General features: G+C 44.1%; 2 protein-coding genes across 21 annotated transcripts in view; one reads left to right on the top strand and one right to left on the bottom strand.

Annotated features, from left to right (window-relative positions):
- The window catches only part of LOC147350446 (uncharacterized), a 114512-nt gene that overhangs the window by 82507 nt on the left and 16434 nt on the right, over positions 1-15571 (top strand). For 2 of the 18 annotated variants that reach the window (XR_015148898.1, XR_015148896.1), the window contains exons 3-4: positions 8604-8797; positions 9348-10295. The exons of 12 other annotated variants lie outside the window; for them this stretch is intronic. The gene's annotated coding sequence lies outside the window, so the exon portion shown is untranslated. Of the gene's footprint in view, positions 1-8603; positions 8798-9347; positions 10296-10656; positions 10779-15571 lie in introns of those variants that run through there. 4 more of the 18 variants (XR_015148869.1, XR_015148868.1, XR_015148883.1 and 1 more) reach the window with 4 other exon arrangements.
- The window catches only part of CWC27 (CWC27 spliceosome associated cyclophilin), a 271711-nt gene continuing 264643 nt past the window's right edge, over positions 8504-15571 (bottom strand). For 2 of the 3 annotated variants that reach the window (XR_015148862.1, XR_015148867.1), the window contains 2 exons: positions 11218-11381; positions 8504-10029 (listed from right to left, as the gene is read on the bottom strand). The gene's annotated coding sequence lies outside the window, so the exon portion shown is untranslated. The remainder of the gene's footprint in view (positions 10030-11217; positions 11382-15571) is intronic. The other variant, XR_015148863.1, reaches the window with a different exon arrangement.

The raw sequence follows: 15571 nt of genomic DNA, 5'->3' as shown, positions 1-15571 counted from the left end.
TCTTGTGATTGAATTATATATATACATACACATCTTCATATCCATTCATCTGTTGATGGACACAGGTTATTTCCATATCTTGACTGTTGATTGTAAAATTTCTTTCTTTTTGCTTAATTTATTTAATTTTTACTTTTTTTGGCCACATGGCTTGGCTTGATTCAAACTAGGGATTGAATCTGTACCCTCTGCATTGGAAGCACAGAGTCTTAACCACTGGACTGCCAGGGAAACCCCTGACTCCAACCCCATAGTTGCTTATATCATTTTTCACCTGTCAGTTAACTTCTTCCCTAGTTTCCTTGATATGATCCTATTCTTCCTTTAAAGTAATCACATCTTTTCTTCTACAAAGTCATCTCTGATTTCCTTAGTACAAAAATAATCTCTTCCTTCTAGTCATTCTCATGGCATTGCATATTTTTAAAATAAAAATTTAAACATAGAATAGGATTAGATTTACAGAAAAGTTGTGAGCACCGTGTAGAGAATTCCGTATTCCTCGTAGCTAGTGTCCCTTAATGTTTACACCCTACATTACTGTGGTACATTTGCCACAACTAATTAGCAGCATTGGTATATATACTGAGCACTTGCATCTATATTGTAACTGACTCATAACTGTGAACTCCTTGAAGTCAGGCCCCGTGGCCATGAACTGTTCCATTTCTGTAATACGTACTGAGTCTGTTTCCCGCTGAGCACTGTGTGAGCACCAGAACAATACGCGGCAAATGAAAGCAGAGCTGTCCTCGTTCCTTTACTTGCCTACCTCAACCAAAGCCCTCGGTTTGTCTGTTTATTTAAATCAACTTTTTGTTGGGGTAGAACATCCATGCCGAAAAACGCGATCATAAATTACAGAGCTCACTGGATTTCCACAAGCGAACACACTCATGTAATTCACCCACGTCTTCAAATAGAATATTTCCAGCACATTTTCTTTCCTCAGAAGTCCCCTGGTATACCCCTTCTGGTAACTGCTGCTTTCCATTTTTATGTCTGATATTGCCCTCAGTTTTATTTTAACAATGGATTCACAATCACAGTATCTTGGTATAACCCACTTTTATATTATCATATCCATGCAAAGTGGCTTGAATCTATCTATTAAAAAATTAACTGCTTGATTAAAGGAAGTACAATGAAGTAGCTTTCCCAACAGCCAAACAATGTCCATTGTCTTTGCAGTTTATATAGTTTCTGCATCAAGGTCCAGCTTATGGTTGGAAGTACCCACTCTGGCTGAAGGACAATTCCAGGCTGACAACATCAGTCAGGCCAGTGTAGGAAGTAGGACATAAACCATTTTGGTTTCTGTTCCCTTAGAAACACATGGAACAAAATAGAGTTTGCCAAATGGAAATATACAAAACCACCGGGGAAATAAATGTTATTTTTAAGCTTCTAAGAGGCTATCACAAATAACTGGGAGGAGAGTGGAAAGAATTCAAAACGCAGGTGACCTTTTAACAGGCAGAACACAGCAGGGTCAGTAAGTGCCTAGAGAATGTTGTGACTTGGAGAAAGATTCTGAGAGCCCAGGCCAAGAGGGACTGACCTCACTGGACATGATGAGAAGTAACTGTGAAGGAGCTGGCTTTTCCCTAGTCCTGTGAGAGCCAGACAGCAAAAAGGAAACCATCCTCCAGAAATGGAAGCTTTGAAAACCTCTGGCTACTAAAAGAGGACCAGATTTTGAGATCTGGGAGCTGGTGGGTTTGCTGCTGGAAGGCAGGTCTGGAGTGTTGCCCTCCAGAAAGCTGGTTCTCCTCTCCTCTCAGAGCAAGCACCATGGTGGCGGGTCTTAATGCTGCCAGTTGGTCAGTCTAGCTCTCCTCTCAGAGATAGCATTGAGGAAGCGGACTGCACTGGAGGCAGAGCTCTCGCATAAAGGGAAAGCATCCCCAGACCAAGCAAAGAGGGAGAGGGGAAAGCCAGGGCTGCTCCTGGCTTTCCCCTGGGTCACAGGCAGTCATGACCAGGCACGGCTGGGACCTGCAGTGTTCTGGTCCTCACACAACTAGTAGGGTGGTGTGCCCATTCACTAACTAGACTCACAAGTGACACAGTGCATAAAACCTGGGAGCAAAGGCCCCGGGAGGCTGAATTTACTCCCCAGCTGCCTTTGTCCCACTGTCTCCTTCTCCTATCACGACTTGCAGGCAAGGTGACTTGCAGGAGGTAAAATAGAAGTAGGCTCATGCAGGAGCCCACAGAGAAGTTTTGGATGGCTCATGGCTTCTGCTTATCCCAGCTATCTGGAATCTTACAAAAACATTACACCAGTCTCTCATAAAATGGACCAGGGACTTTCCAGAGGGCAGATCACAGCAGGGCAGTAAATGCAAGTGGTGATTTTCTCCCTTCACTTAGACCAGCTCTCCCACCTTTTTTCTCTGATTTTATTATTTTTTTAATAGAAAGAGACAAGAAGAGTTTTCCCAAATAATACATTGGAGCTTGTGACCAACAGAATTAAAATAGATCATTTAATAACTGTTCTAAAAATAATCAAAAGATGCCTGCTCCTTGAAAGAAAAGCTATGACAAACCTAGACAGCGTATTAAAAAGCAGAGACATCACTTTGCAAACAAAGGTCTGTATAGTCAAAGCTGTGGTTTTTCCAGTAGTCATGTATGGATGTGAAAGTTGGACCTTAAAGAAGGCTGAGCACCGAAGAATTGACGCTTTCAAACTGTGGTGTTGGAGAAGACTCTTGAGAGTCCACTGGACAGCAAGGAGATCAAACCCGTCCATCTTAAAGGAAATCAGCCCTCAATATTCATTGGAAGGACTGATCAGTTCAGTTCAGTTCAGTCGCTCAGTTGTGTCTGACTCTTTGCAACCCCATGAATCACAGCACGCCAGGCCTCCCTGTCCATCACCATCTCCCGGAGTTCACCCAGACTCACGTCCATCGAGTCAGTGATGACATCCAGCCATCTCATCCTCTGTCGTCCCCTTCTCCTCCTGCTCCTAATCCCTCCCAGCATCAAAGTCTTTTCCAATGAGTCAACTCTTCGCATGAGGTGGCCAAAGTATTGGAGTTTCAGCTTTAGCATCATTCCTTCCAAAGAAATCCCAGGGCTGATCTCCTTCAGAATGGACTGGGTGGATCTCCTTGCAGTCCAAGGGACTCTCAAGAGTCTTCTCCAACACCACAGTTCAAAAGCATCAATTCTTCGGCGCTCAGCTTTCTTCACAGTCCAACTCTCACATCCATACATGACCACTGGAAAAACCATAGCCTTGATTAGATGGACCTTTGTTGGCAAAGTAATGTCTCTGCTTTTGAATATGCTATCTAGGTTGGTCATAACTTTCCTTCCAAGGAGTAAGCGTCTTTTAATTTCATGGCTGCAGTCACCATCTGCAGTGATTTTGGAGCCCCCCCCCCCCAAATAAAGTCTGGCACTGTTTCCACTGTTTCCCCATCTATTTGCCGTGAAGTGATGGGACCAGATGCCATGACCTTAGTTTTCTGAATGTTGAGCTTTAAGCCAAGTTTTTCACTCTCCTCTTTCACCTTCATCAAGAGGCTTTTTAGTTCCTCTTCACTTTCTGCCATAAGGGTGGTGTCTTCTGCATATTTGAGGTTACTGATATTTCTCCTGGCAATTCTGATTCCAGCTTGTGCTTCATCCATCCCAGTGTTTCTCAGGATGTACTCTGCATATAAGTTAAATAAGCAGGGTGACAATATACAGCCTTGACGTACTCCTTTTCCTATTTGGAACCAGTCTGTTGTTCCATGTCCAGTTCTAACTGTTGCTTCCTGACCTGCATACAGATTTCTCAAGAGGCAGGTCAGGTGGTCTGGTATTCCCATCTCTTTCAGAATTTCCCACAGTTTATTGTGATCCACACAGTCAAAGGCTTTGGCATAGTCAATAAGGCAGAAATAGATGTTTTTCTGGAACTCTCTTGCTTTTTTGATGATCCAGCGGATGTTGGCAATTTGGTCTCTGGTTCCTCTGCCTTTTCTAAAACCAGCTTGAACATCTGGAAGTTCATGGCTCACGTATTACTGAAGCCTGGCTTGGAGAATTTTGAGCATTGTGCTGAGACTCTAATACTTTGGCCACCTGATGTGAAGAGCTGACTCACTGGAAAAGATGCTGATGCTGGGAAAGACTGAAGGCGGGAGGAGAAGGGTGTAACAGAGGGTGAGATAGTTGGATGGCATCACTGACTCAGTGGACATAACTCTGAGCAAACTCTGGGAGATAGTGAAGGACAGGGAAGCCTGGCATGCTGCAGTCCACGGGGTCACAAAGAGTCAGACAGGAATTAGCGACTGAACAACAAAAAATAATTAACCCCTTATCTCCACAGGGAGTTTTCCCCATAGTTGCCAGATTACTACCTTCTTGACCTCTCTTTCTCAGCGGAGTGGAGGCTGCATCCTCTTCTGTTGCCAGCCTCCATCTCCATTGCAAAGCCCTGTGATCTCTCACTTCACAGACACAGAAAGCTCATCCTGCAGCCAGCCCTCACCCTGGTTCCCCACCCTCAGCAATATGGAAAAGGGCGGACGTTTTCAAGTTCTCTCTCTCTTTAATATATACTGGATGAAATTCTTAGTTTGGGTTTGTATGTTTCACCAAAAACCAATCCCAGGCAGACATGAGAGGCTGCAGAGGTGGTCTGCCTGTTACCTGGATTCCAGTAAAAGATGGAGGCATCCTGCTGGTGGTTTAGTCACTCAGTTGTGTCCGACTCTTGTGACCCCACGGACATCCCACGCCCATGGGATTCTCCAGGCAAGAATACTAGAGTGGGTTGCCATTGCCTTCTCTAGGGGACCTTCCCGACCCAGGGATTGAACCCGGGTGTCCTTCACTGCAGGCAGATACTTTACCAACTGAGCTATGAGGGAAGCCCCATCCTAGATGTCCATAAATAGAAATAATATTTTCGTATCTGAGAGTACATCCACTAAGGAGGTTCTAAAGGAGCTTTACAGAAATGTTGGCTAATCCAAGCACATGGGATGTATCTGCTCCCACATTAAGTTAAAAAAGATTCAAAATTATTTCCTTGTAACACGACTGCAGCTGGGCAGTGTTTAACACCTGAAAATCTGTTGCAAAGAAAGACAAAAAAGGCTGGAAAGAAACGCATCAAAAGGAACAGAGATGGAGCCCGCAGGGTGAAGCGTTGCCTGATTACCTTTTCTCTATAATTTTTCAGCCTTTGAAATGAGCATGTCCTACTTTTATAACTATGAAAAGAAGCACAGAAAGTCTTGAACTTTGCATTTAACCAGTGGGCCAAAGCAATAAAGAGCAGAGGCTCCGTGGCGGGGCACCCAGCGCTCCTCCGGGCCGCAGGGCGGAGTTGGCTACCACCGTCGGGGCGGGGCGGGGTCCCGGGACCGCCTCTGGGGCTCAGGACCCCGCTCTGCGCCGGAGCCTTCAGAGGGGAGCCTGTTTTATCTCTGCACACCTATGACGTCACCCTAGGAAAACCAGAAAGCGCCGATTAATCACGAAGTCAGGACTAGTCCCTGAAAGGAATTCGGGTCGGGGTGAGATGAGAGGGTGCCCCAGACGGCGATGTCAGACACGGCCAGCGGGGGCCGCCGTCCGGACAGCCACGCCCCCTCCCCGCCCCGCCCCCCCCCGGGGCAGGCTACGCGCATGCGCAACAGCCTGCAGGTCGCTGGCCGGCCACCTGCTCCCTCCAGCCAGGCAGGTTTGCTCTGTACTAAGACAGTGCTTGACCATCACCAGGTGCTGAGACAATGGTTTGGCCACCATCTGCAGTAGTATCAGAGCCCCAAAGCGTAAATTAAATCCTGGACCGTAACTGGAATTCACTTGGAGAGACAGGCTTTTCTTATTTTTCAAGTATAGGGTTTTATAGCTACCTGCTTTAATGAGATCTGTATTAGAGTTCCATATTACTCATGACTTTATTTTTATTAAAATTGTTTTAACGATTTCCAACCATTGTTAGCCCAATCCGTTAGCCAGTTGCTGGAGGATGGCCGGGCTCTAGGATCCAGAGTTAGGGTGCAGGCCTGTGTACCCCAGGAGCCCTTGCGGGGAGCCACTGCAGCAAAAACAGAATGGGCACCTAGCAGCATTTCATGGAACAGGGCTGCCGATGCCTGGAGAGGCTTGCTAAGGGATGGTGAACCTTGGATCCTGACTGTTTTCCTTGGAGATGGTCCTCACACTGGTCTTGCTGAAAAGCTATGTCCTCTGGGAGAAAAAGTGATCAAAGGATTCTAGGGGTTCTGAGATGTCAGTAAAGACATCAGATAGTGAAATATGTCGTTCTTATGAATGGCTTTGTAAAATCTTCTGAAAAGAATTCTGGGTGAGGTGACACACTCTTTTCAGGTCAGTCAAGCAAAGGGCTTGATGCATTTTAAGTGGGAAGCTACTGGACTCTGCTCAGGAGGCAGTGCTGGGAAGAGTGCCCAGGAGCACAGGGAATGAGGGACACCTCCCTTTGCCTTCACAGCGTCTCATCTCACAGCAGACTCTTCCATGAACTTTCCTTGTGGGCAGTCTTGAAGGAGCTCCCGCTGGAGTCCCTGCAGCTCAGCGCCCCAGCTCCTACACCCTGTGTGTGTTGTCTAGTTTATCAGGCGCAGGTTAAACTGTGAGCCATACTATGAACCACACCAGTGAGCAGGGTGTAGGCAAGTACCTGGAACTTGGGGATGAGTGGAGATAGAGTTGGAGTTGGGGTCCACATGAGCAGCACTGGTACTCCTAGAAAATGCCCGTAAGTGCAGACTGCCCTGCTGATTTGTTTTAATCACGTCAGGACTTGACACGATCTGTTTTCTTCCTTCCTTCCTTCTTCCTCTCTCTCTTCCTCCTTCCCTCTCTCCCTCCCTCCCTCTCACTCACACACACTCTCTTTCTCATTCACACACGCACTCCCTCACACACACTCATACACTCACACACACACTTTCTTACACACACACATACTCTTATTCACTGTCTCACACACACTCTGTCTCTCTCACACACTGTTTCATGCACACACACTCTTTCACTCATTCTCTCACACACAGTCTCTTTCTCACACACTCTCTCCCACACACACTTTGTCTCTTTCTCACTCACACACACACTTTGTCTCTTTCTCACTCACACTCACACTTTCTCTTTCTCACACCCACTCACACTGTCTCTTTCTCACTCACACAGGCACTCTGTCTCTCACACACATTCTCTCATTCACACACACTCTCTCACAACAGAGGTCTCTCTAGGCTTGCTTTATGAACTTCACCAGCACGCTCAGTGCTGCATCACATTAGATTGCCTTGGCAGGGAGACGGGTGTTTATCTGCTTTTGATCACTGTTGGAGTCTCAGGCCTTTAAATCTTTTGAACTTAGATCCATTGTTCCACACTGGCTGCTACTGATTCTACAACCCCAGTGCTTTCTTGATTATATTTCTTTGGCTAAAAGGTGATGCCTTTTCTGCCTCTTGGACCCAAGGGGCTGGGGATGTGGAGGAGGGTTCCTAAGCCATAATCAGTAGCTTGAGTCCCTGTGACCTGTTTGGAGCTTATAGTCAACATCTAACTGGGTTCAGGAGAAGTAGCAGTGGGTTTATGCAGCTCAGGAGAGATATGCCAGTTCAAAGGTGTGGGAGGAAAAGATAGGGATGTTTGGTGGCTACTAAAATCAGAGCTTCTTAAACTGAGGTTATCATCAGAATTACCCAGGAAACTTAAAATAGAGGCTTGGGAGTGGAGCACACATCTGTGGTTTTCAAAGCTCTTGGCTGATTCTGATATCAGGTAAGGCAGGGCCCACTGGTTTGTGGGCTACTGTGAATGAGGGGTAGCACTCAGCTTAGGCAACACTGTTTCTGGGGGTGAGACTTCTAATCAGAAATAATGAGGTTTTGGAGATGTATTTAGCCCAGTTTTCCAAAATTAGCCTTACTGTTGGGGATGACCTTAAGACTTGGGACTCAGCTGAAGGGATCTGGGAAGAGGACCAAAGTACCTACCTCCTGAGTGATTAGGAGGCAAAGGTTTGCAGGTCCCTAAGCCTAAAGGAAAGGAGTTTGGCTTAGGTCAAAGAACCATCAGTCTTTTGAGGTAAACTGTATGTCCAAATTGCAGATGAGGAAACCAAAGCTCAGAGCAATTAGGTGAATCATCTAAGGATTCCCAGCTAGTTGGTGGCAGAGGCAGAGTTTGACCTTTAGGCTGTTTGATTCCCAAATGTGAGTTCTTTTGATGTCAGATTTCATTTCCCTTTTCAGAGGCCATTTTAGTCCAAGAAGGGAGTTGAACATAAGTTGAAGAGTTGGGGTAGTGGAGGTGAGCAAAATTTAAGGAATGAATGATAGTGCTAAAAGACGCAAAGAGCGTTTATTTTGAAAACTCACAGTGGGGTTATTGTTTCAATTAGGTTCTCCATAGTGTGAGATTTTAGTATATCCATGATATCTTCAAATCAGCTTGAGTATTAGGTAGGGGCATAATAAACCAAACCAGTGGAACCAAAGGATGCTTAGGTTCTAAATTTTAATAAACAACTATTCATACCTTTCCAGAATCACTTAAAAGGAAACTGGTATAACTTTGATAATATAGCCCTCATATTTTAGCAGTGTCTCTAAAGTGCTCATCGTCTTGGTTTGAGAAGGAAGTCAGCAATGACTTGGAAACCATGCCATACTTGTAACATGGGCTTGAGAGTCCAGAGCGGAGAGAGTAAAGCAAATGACAAAGCACCCTTTGGAGGATGAGGACAGAAATCCATGTAGGAAAATAATCACACCTTGGGGATCATGAAGGGTCTGTAAGTACTACCGATTACTCACCAGTTGTAAGATCTCCCAGCATTAATCCATCTTGGCAGTGGGAAGGATGTTACCAAATGTTTACATTGCCTGCTGGCTTCTTCCAAACTCCTGGCTGGAAAAAAAAATGAGTGAATATTCACTCTGGATGATGGAATTGTTTCTTGTATAGAGTCTACCTCGAGGAGGTCCTTCAAACAAATAAACTGGGATTTGAAATTTTATTTTTTTGTTGACCACACTCCAACAAATTCTGAAGCATCTAAGTCGTATCCTGGAAGCAGTTTCCTTAAATTTAATGAGACTCATGTCAGGCCAATGACCACCAAGGTTATATTTTAGCCTTATATTTTAAATACTCTGGAAATGTCAAACTTGGCCCCATCATATTGGACGAGACAGAGGGAAAAAAAAAAAAAAACCTTGGTTCTGGAAGGTGCTGCAACATTTTTAGGTCACTGTTTACTTAACTTCCAGCACGTAAGATGATTGGAAAAAAGTGCACTTGCAGAAAAACAAAATAAAAAATATTTTTCCCTCTATTTGTAGGAGATACTTTATTGAAAAGCAGTAAGGATAATGTGGGATAGAAGACAAGAGGAGCTGCGTTCAGGTGCATGCAGGGGCTAGAAGAATTCTTTGGCTACTATGGATTTTGAAATGGCTAGCCCTTCTTCAGGTGATACTTGATGGGATTGTCAGGGGGAAAAAAAAAGCCCCGTTATTAACTAGCAAACCTCAGGAGACACTAAGTGTCTTGGATAAAGGAGAGAGAGACGTAAGTGTACCATTTTAGCATATTACTAACCCTTGTCAGCAGAGAGGAGGTTTTCTTTGAAGAGAGGCACTAAACACATTTTCACATTATACCTACAGAGAGGGTTCACCCGGGAGCCAAAGGCAGGTTGTCATCCAGGAACACAATATTCTCCCAGCTCAGCAGGTCATGAGGACCTCGTTCTTAAACCTGGGACTATTGCCAGCCTGTGGAGAGACACTTTGGCTACTCATATAGCTCACAGGCCTGGAAAGAGTGTCTTTCTTCCACATCTTACTGGGTGGCCATGAAATTGTAGGCCTGGTGAAAAACCATCTTCCTCAAAGTGCTGCAGATGGTTGGGGGCCAAAGGCAGAGGGCTGTGGTCCCGAACGGTGATGCTGAGAAGCCTCTTTAGTTATCGTAGAGTCTCAACTTCCAGGCAGATCTATTTCTTGAACAAGCCATGGGCCTCTGCAGGTGAGATAGAACATCGGATGGCCCAAGTCATAAATTACTGTCTTGTCACTAAATCGGCTAGCTTGTGCCACAGGTTTTACAGGCAGACAAGTATTTGATGAGTATTCGTGGTGGGAAAGTGAGGTGGTACAGGCTAAGTCATGTGGAACAGGCAGCACTTTTAGCTTCCACCTGTTAAATGCCTGGGCTCTGAAGGCCATTTTATCTCAGGGAGTATTTCAGACCCAGCATCTAAGATCAGAGTTAAAAAAAAAAAAAAAGGGAGAGTCAGGATTAAGAGGTGGGAGGAGAGAGTTCCAAGAAGGTAGTGTTATAAACCCTGTGAAGTCAAGCCCCAACAAGGGTTCTCCTCCCAACCCCTAGTGTTGTTTGAACCAATGAAAGAGACCAGGTTTGGTTCAGGAGCAAAGGCAAGCTGTCTTCTTTGATCAGAGGATGTAGAGGCAGATAGATGCTCAGGCTCTAGAGCACATGCCGTGGGATAAAAGAGGATCATTGGAAATGAATCTTCATTTTAACCTGTATCAGAAGGCAAGGGCTTTTTATATTCTGAAAGTTCCTAAGGGTTTTCTTTTGTAATCCTAGCTTGTCCTAATTCTCTCCCATTCCCCATGGTTGCAGATGAGATTTGAAAGTGGCAGGAGAATGCGAAGTGGGAAAGAATCACTACTCAAGTCAAAACTACTTGAGTTACATATGAGACCCTTGATTGTTCCCAAAGCATCATTCAAAGCACAATAAAAGTAAGTTTGACTTTTAATTGTTACACCTTAGGTAATGAAGGGCCCCTAATAAGGTTCTCCCAGTTTATTCTTATTCCTATATCCTTGGGGAAAAGATTTCTGAGAGTGAGTTAAGCTTAAGGCAAATGAAGCCATAGTACCAGGGGAAAAAATCCACTAATATTTCTTGTAGCAGATTTAGTACAGCCAGAAAAGGATACCTAAGGGATTATATGTGGAGAACAAACACGGTAATCTTGATGTTATGATGGGGGACATTTCACTGATTAACTTTTTGAATAGTTTGCTGTCTACTAACTTTGAAGTATTTCTTACAAAAAGATGGCTGTGGGAAGGTTATATTCAAACACACCTGGATAAATCACCCATTGTTTTGGTGAACTCAACTGTTTTTTCTATCTGATAAGTTACTCAGCCTTGGAGCACTAGAAATACTTACCGAGATCATTAATTATATTTCCCATCATGTACACATTGTGTTCGGGAAGGGCTGTCATGGCCACTGCTGTGAACTGAGAACAGACAAGCTGTCCCATTTGTCTTCTGCACTTCTAGCTTGATTGCGTAGGTGTGCTTGGCTTTATGCAGTTTCTGTGAAACATTCTGCATATCATAGAACACAGTGAATTTACTTAGGCACTTATTACATAAAGGAAGGACTAAGGGATGTGAAATAATTTTAATCTACGTTTTACCATTTTAAATTTGCATTTCCAATAGATGCATTTCATTCTCTAGCTTTCTGCTTTAGGGCAGCATCTAAGTCTGATTTTCAGGAAACAGGCATCAGAAGTGTTGGGGAAGTTTGTTAAAAATCTAACAGAAAAAGCAACAGATGCTTGGGCTCCCACCCCAGATCAACAGACTTGTCATTTCAGAGGTCTGGGAAATTGATTTTAACAAGCTTCCTGACCCTTCCACCTCCCCCATGGTGATTTGGAACGCATCAATATATTTATGGTCTCACATTCTGTGTTGTTTCTCTGGTGGGGGGAGGAGGAAGGAGAGAGAGATGGGAGGGGAGAGAGGGAGAGAGAGAAATTCTCGGTTTTGCTCCAAACCATGAACAGAGAGTAACCTCTGTTGACAGGAGGGCGGAGAAGGGGACGGCAGAGGATGAGATGGTTGGATGGCATCACCGATTCAATGGACATGGGTTTGAGCAAGCTCTGGCAGATGGTGAGGGACTGGGAGGCCTGGCGTGCTGCAGTCTGTGGGGTGGCAAAGAGTTGGACACAATGACTGAACAACAACAACAAACCTCTGCTGATGGTTTCTTGCCTCCTGAAATGAACAAGGAAACAGTTGAAGAAATCCTGGGTGTTTTTTGTAAAGGGCACGCGCTGGTGGGGTGGACTGATAAACCTGGGGCTGAAAACATTTGAAACTGCGAATTTTCAAAACCATGAATATTTGGAATTTTTAAAAATAAACAGGCGCACACTATCACAGTTACCATAGTTTGAATCCTAGTAATTTAGAATTTGTGACTCTTTAGAGATAAATATAAACTTGATTCTTGTCAAATAAGATACTTGCAATTTTTAAAAATCTGCAGAATATCCAAACCAAGAGTCAATGTTCCAAGGTTTCATAAATTAAGGATTTTAAAAGATATATAAATTCTTGAATTCAGCCATTAATTGTGCCTGTTAACAGGATTTTATAATGCTAACTAGGTAATATAGGTTATATTTTTTTCTCTTAATCTCATCTAATTTAGTCATACCTCTATAGATCTTAGTTTACATTATATACTGTATAAAGGCAAATTACATCAAAATATTGTCTTTTTTGGCTGAAGTTGGGTCTACCTAACAGTCTTAATCTAGCATTCTCAATCCTTGCATGAAATTGGATTTGAAAGGAAATCATTTAGGTGGCTCTAAAAGGAATAGGGAGCCTTGCATAAGAGTTGTGTTTGTGGTCTCCAACCAAGTTCCCTCTGCCTGTGGGCCCGGCTCTGGCCTCTGGGTGGAGGTGCGTGGGGGAGGTCTCTTGGGGATTCCGTCTTGGTTCACTACTGTGGCGAGGCTGACGGCAGCTGCTTTCCCAGGCCTGGAGGCTTCCAACCTTGGGGTGATGTGCAGTTTCACTCCCTTGTCTAGCCCATCATGACTTCCTGTTCTTTTTCTGTAATGTTTTTCAGATCTGCTCCTTCCTGTTTCTTTCCCCAGCCTGATTCTGGTCCAGGCTCTAATTACCTCACACACACCTGCACTCTACTCACATCCTCTTTCCTGTCTGCAACTTTTCCTCTCACCATATTTTTTTCTTCACATGGTTGTTAGAATCCTCTTCCTTAAGCATCCTTTCCATCACACGCCTCTCCCAGCAGCTCCCAGTTGCGTCAAATGCAAGCTCCAGTCCTCTCTCATTGCCCAGACCATTATCTCCTTGACAGCTGGACCCCACTCCAGCCAAACAAATGTCCTGACACGATGTCTATACAATGCTACAACATCTGGTTAATTCAGTCAACTCTGTCAGATCTTCAGTTAATCATCTGGATGTTTTGTCTACAGGACGCCAAACATCTGGATTGACTGAAGAAATCTATGCTGATAGAGTTTTTTTTTTTAAACTGAATTGACCAGATGTTTTGGCATCATGTAGACACATCACTGTCTCCTGCATTTGTCTTAATGGCTTGTCTGCATAACGTTCTCTCCACCTGCAACATGACCTGTCTCCTCAATGCCATGTTCTCCCTTCCTTCCAAATTATGGTCAGAATTCCCTCCGCCACAAAGCAGTTCTAGACTAATCCCACTAAACTACAGTCTGTGTTCATTCTAGCACTCACTTCGTTCTTACACATATAACTCTTGTCAACTGAAGTCACTGTGTTGTGTCTTTCTTCTGGGCTGTTAGCCTCCTTTGGATTGTAACCCTATAGGTATTCGAGAGGTGTACTGTAAAGCAGTCTGGTTTGTATAGCAAGAGGCATGGTAGTCTAGTGACCAACTCAGAACTCTGGGTTCAGTCTTGTTTTAAATTTCAGCAAGCTGCTTTACTTCATGTGTGACCTGGACACATTGCTTAACTTTGCTAAGCTTCAAGTCTCCTCCTCATTTGTAAAATGGAGACAACAGTAGAGCCTATCTCATAGAGTTGTTTATAAGGATTAAAAGAGTTAATACAGATAAAGTACTTAGAAGAGTGTCTGGCATAAAGGAAGCATCCATTAAATGTTAGCTGTTATCATTATATGCTTTATAAAGCTTGGTTTTTGTGTTTATCCCTTCTTTTGACTGTGACAGGTAGGTAAGGCAGCTGATACTGTTCCCATGTGAGAGCAGAAAACTGATATTAAGAGGTTATATGGTTTTTCTGTTAAATCAGTTGCATGTCTGAAGCCTTATACACATTACACGTCTGGTTTCTACACATTACCTGTTGGCCCTCGGCTCCCTCCCATCTCAGGAGTTAGAATATCGCTTTCTATAAAGAGCAGGTACTCAAGGAAGCCATGTATGTTTTCCTACAGACCACAGGTCTCTCCAAATGCTCTTTGGATCTGTGCCCACCTGTGACAAAGTGTCTTATAGTAGAATGAGAAAAGGACAATGTAGTAAGTTTTCCTAAAGTTAAATTTCTTCAAATATTAGAGCTGTTTCTGAACTGAAGTTATAACCTTCCTTCATTTTTAGTATAAAAATGTCCTAACTTTCTGAAATGATGGTAATCCAGTTCAGTTCAGTTGCTCAGTCGTGTCCGACTCCTTGCGACCCCATGAATCGCAGCACGCCAGGCCTCCCTGTCCATCACCAACTCCTGGAGTTCACCCAGACTCATGTCCATCGAGTCAGTGATGCCATTCAGCCATCTCATCCTCTGTCATCCCCTTCTCCTCCTGCCCCCAATCCCTCCCAGCATCAGAGTCTTTTCCAATGAGTCAACTCTTCGCATGAGGTGGCCAAAGTACTGGAGTTTCAAGGCTATGATGGTAATATTAAGTGATAAAATACAGATTAACACTATATAACATTGGTTGCTCAGTCATGTCCAACTCGTTGCGACCCCATGGACTGTAGCCTGCCAGGCTGCTCTGTCCATGGGCTTTTCCAGGCAAGTATACTGGAATGTGTTGCCATTTCCTTCTCCAGGGCATCTTCCCAACCCAGGGACTGAATCTGGGTCTCCCACATTGCAGGTAGATTCTTTAGTGTCTGAGCCACCAGGGAAGCCTCAATTCTATAATGGATCCTGTTGTTGTTGTTTTTTTCTTTGGAGGGAGGGTTATTCATTCAACAAATATTTTCTTTAGTGTCTGAGCCACCAGGGAAGCCTCAATTCTATAATGGATCCTGTTGTTGTTGTTTTTTTCTTTGGAGGGAGGGTTATTCATTCAACAAATATTAAGCATCTGTCTTCGCTAGGCATGGTTCTAGGCACTGGATCAATAGTAAAACTGACCAAACTCCTTGTCCTCCTGGAGGGCATTCTATGGTGGGAGATTATGATAAACAACAATTAACATCTGTAAAGCTTAATTTCTCACCTGTAAAATGGTAACGAGTTCGTACTTCCTCCATAGGGTTGTTTGTAAGAGTTAAATAAATTAATAAGGAAGAGTGCTTAGGAGTTTGTAGTGCCATTGAATATAACTACAGTGGGAGGCGTAGAGAAACTGAGCATGCGGGGTGGGGTAGGTTGCAATTTTAAAGTTGAGTAAGTCACTGTAGACCATAATGAGAAAAGGGCCATTTGAGCAGACTTGAAGGAGATGTGGGACTTGGGTGTGGAGGACAAGAGGTCAGGCGGAGGAACTGGCTAGTGCACAGCACCCGA

Source organism: Bos grunniens, chromosome 20 (assembly GCF_055505025.1).
Source record: "Bos grunniens cultivar Pamir isolate PY7600 chromosome 20, Bosgru_T2T1.0, whole genome shotgun sequence".
NCBI classification, from domain to species: Eukaryota; Metazoa; Chordata; class Mammalia; order Artiodactyla; family Bovidae; genus Bos; species Bos grunniens.
The sequence above is the reverse complement of the archived record's forward strand: the minus strand, read 5'-3'. Positions and strand labels throughout refer to the sequence as shown.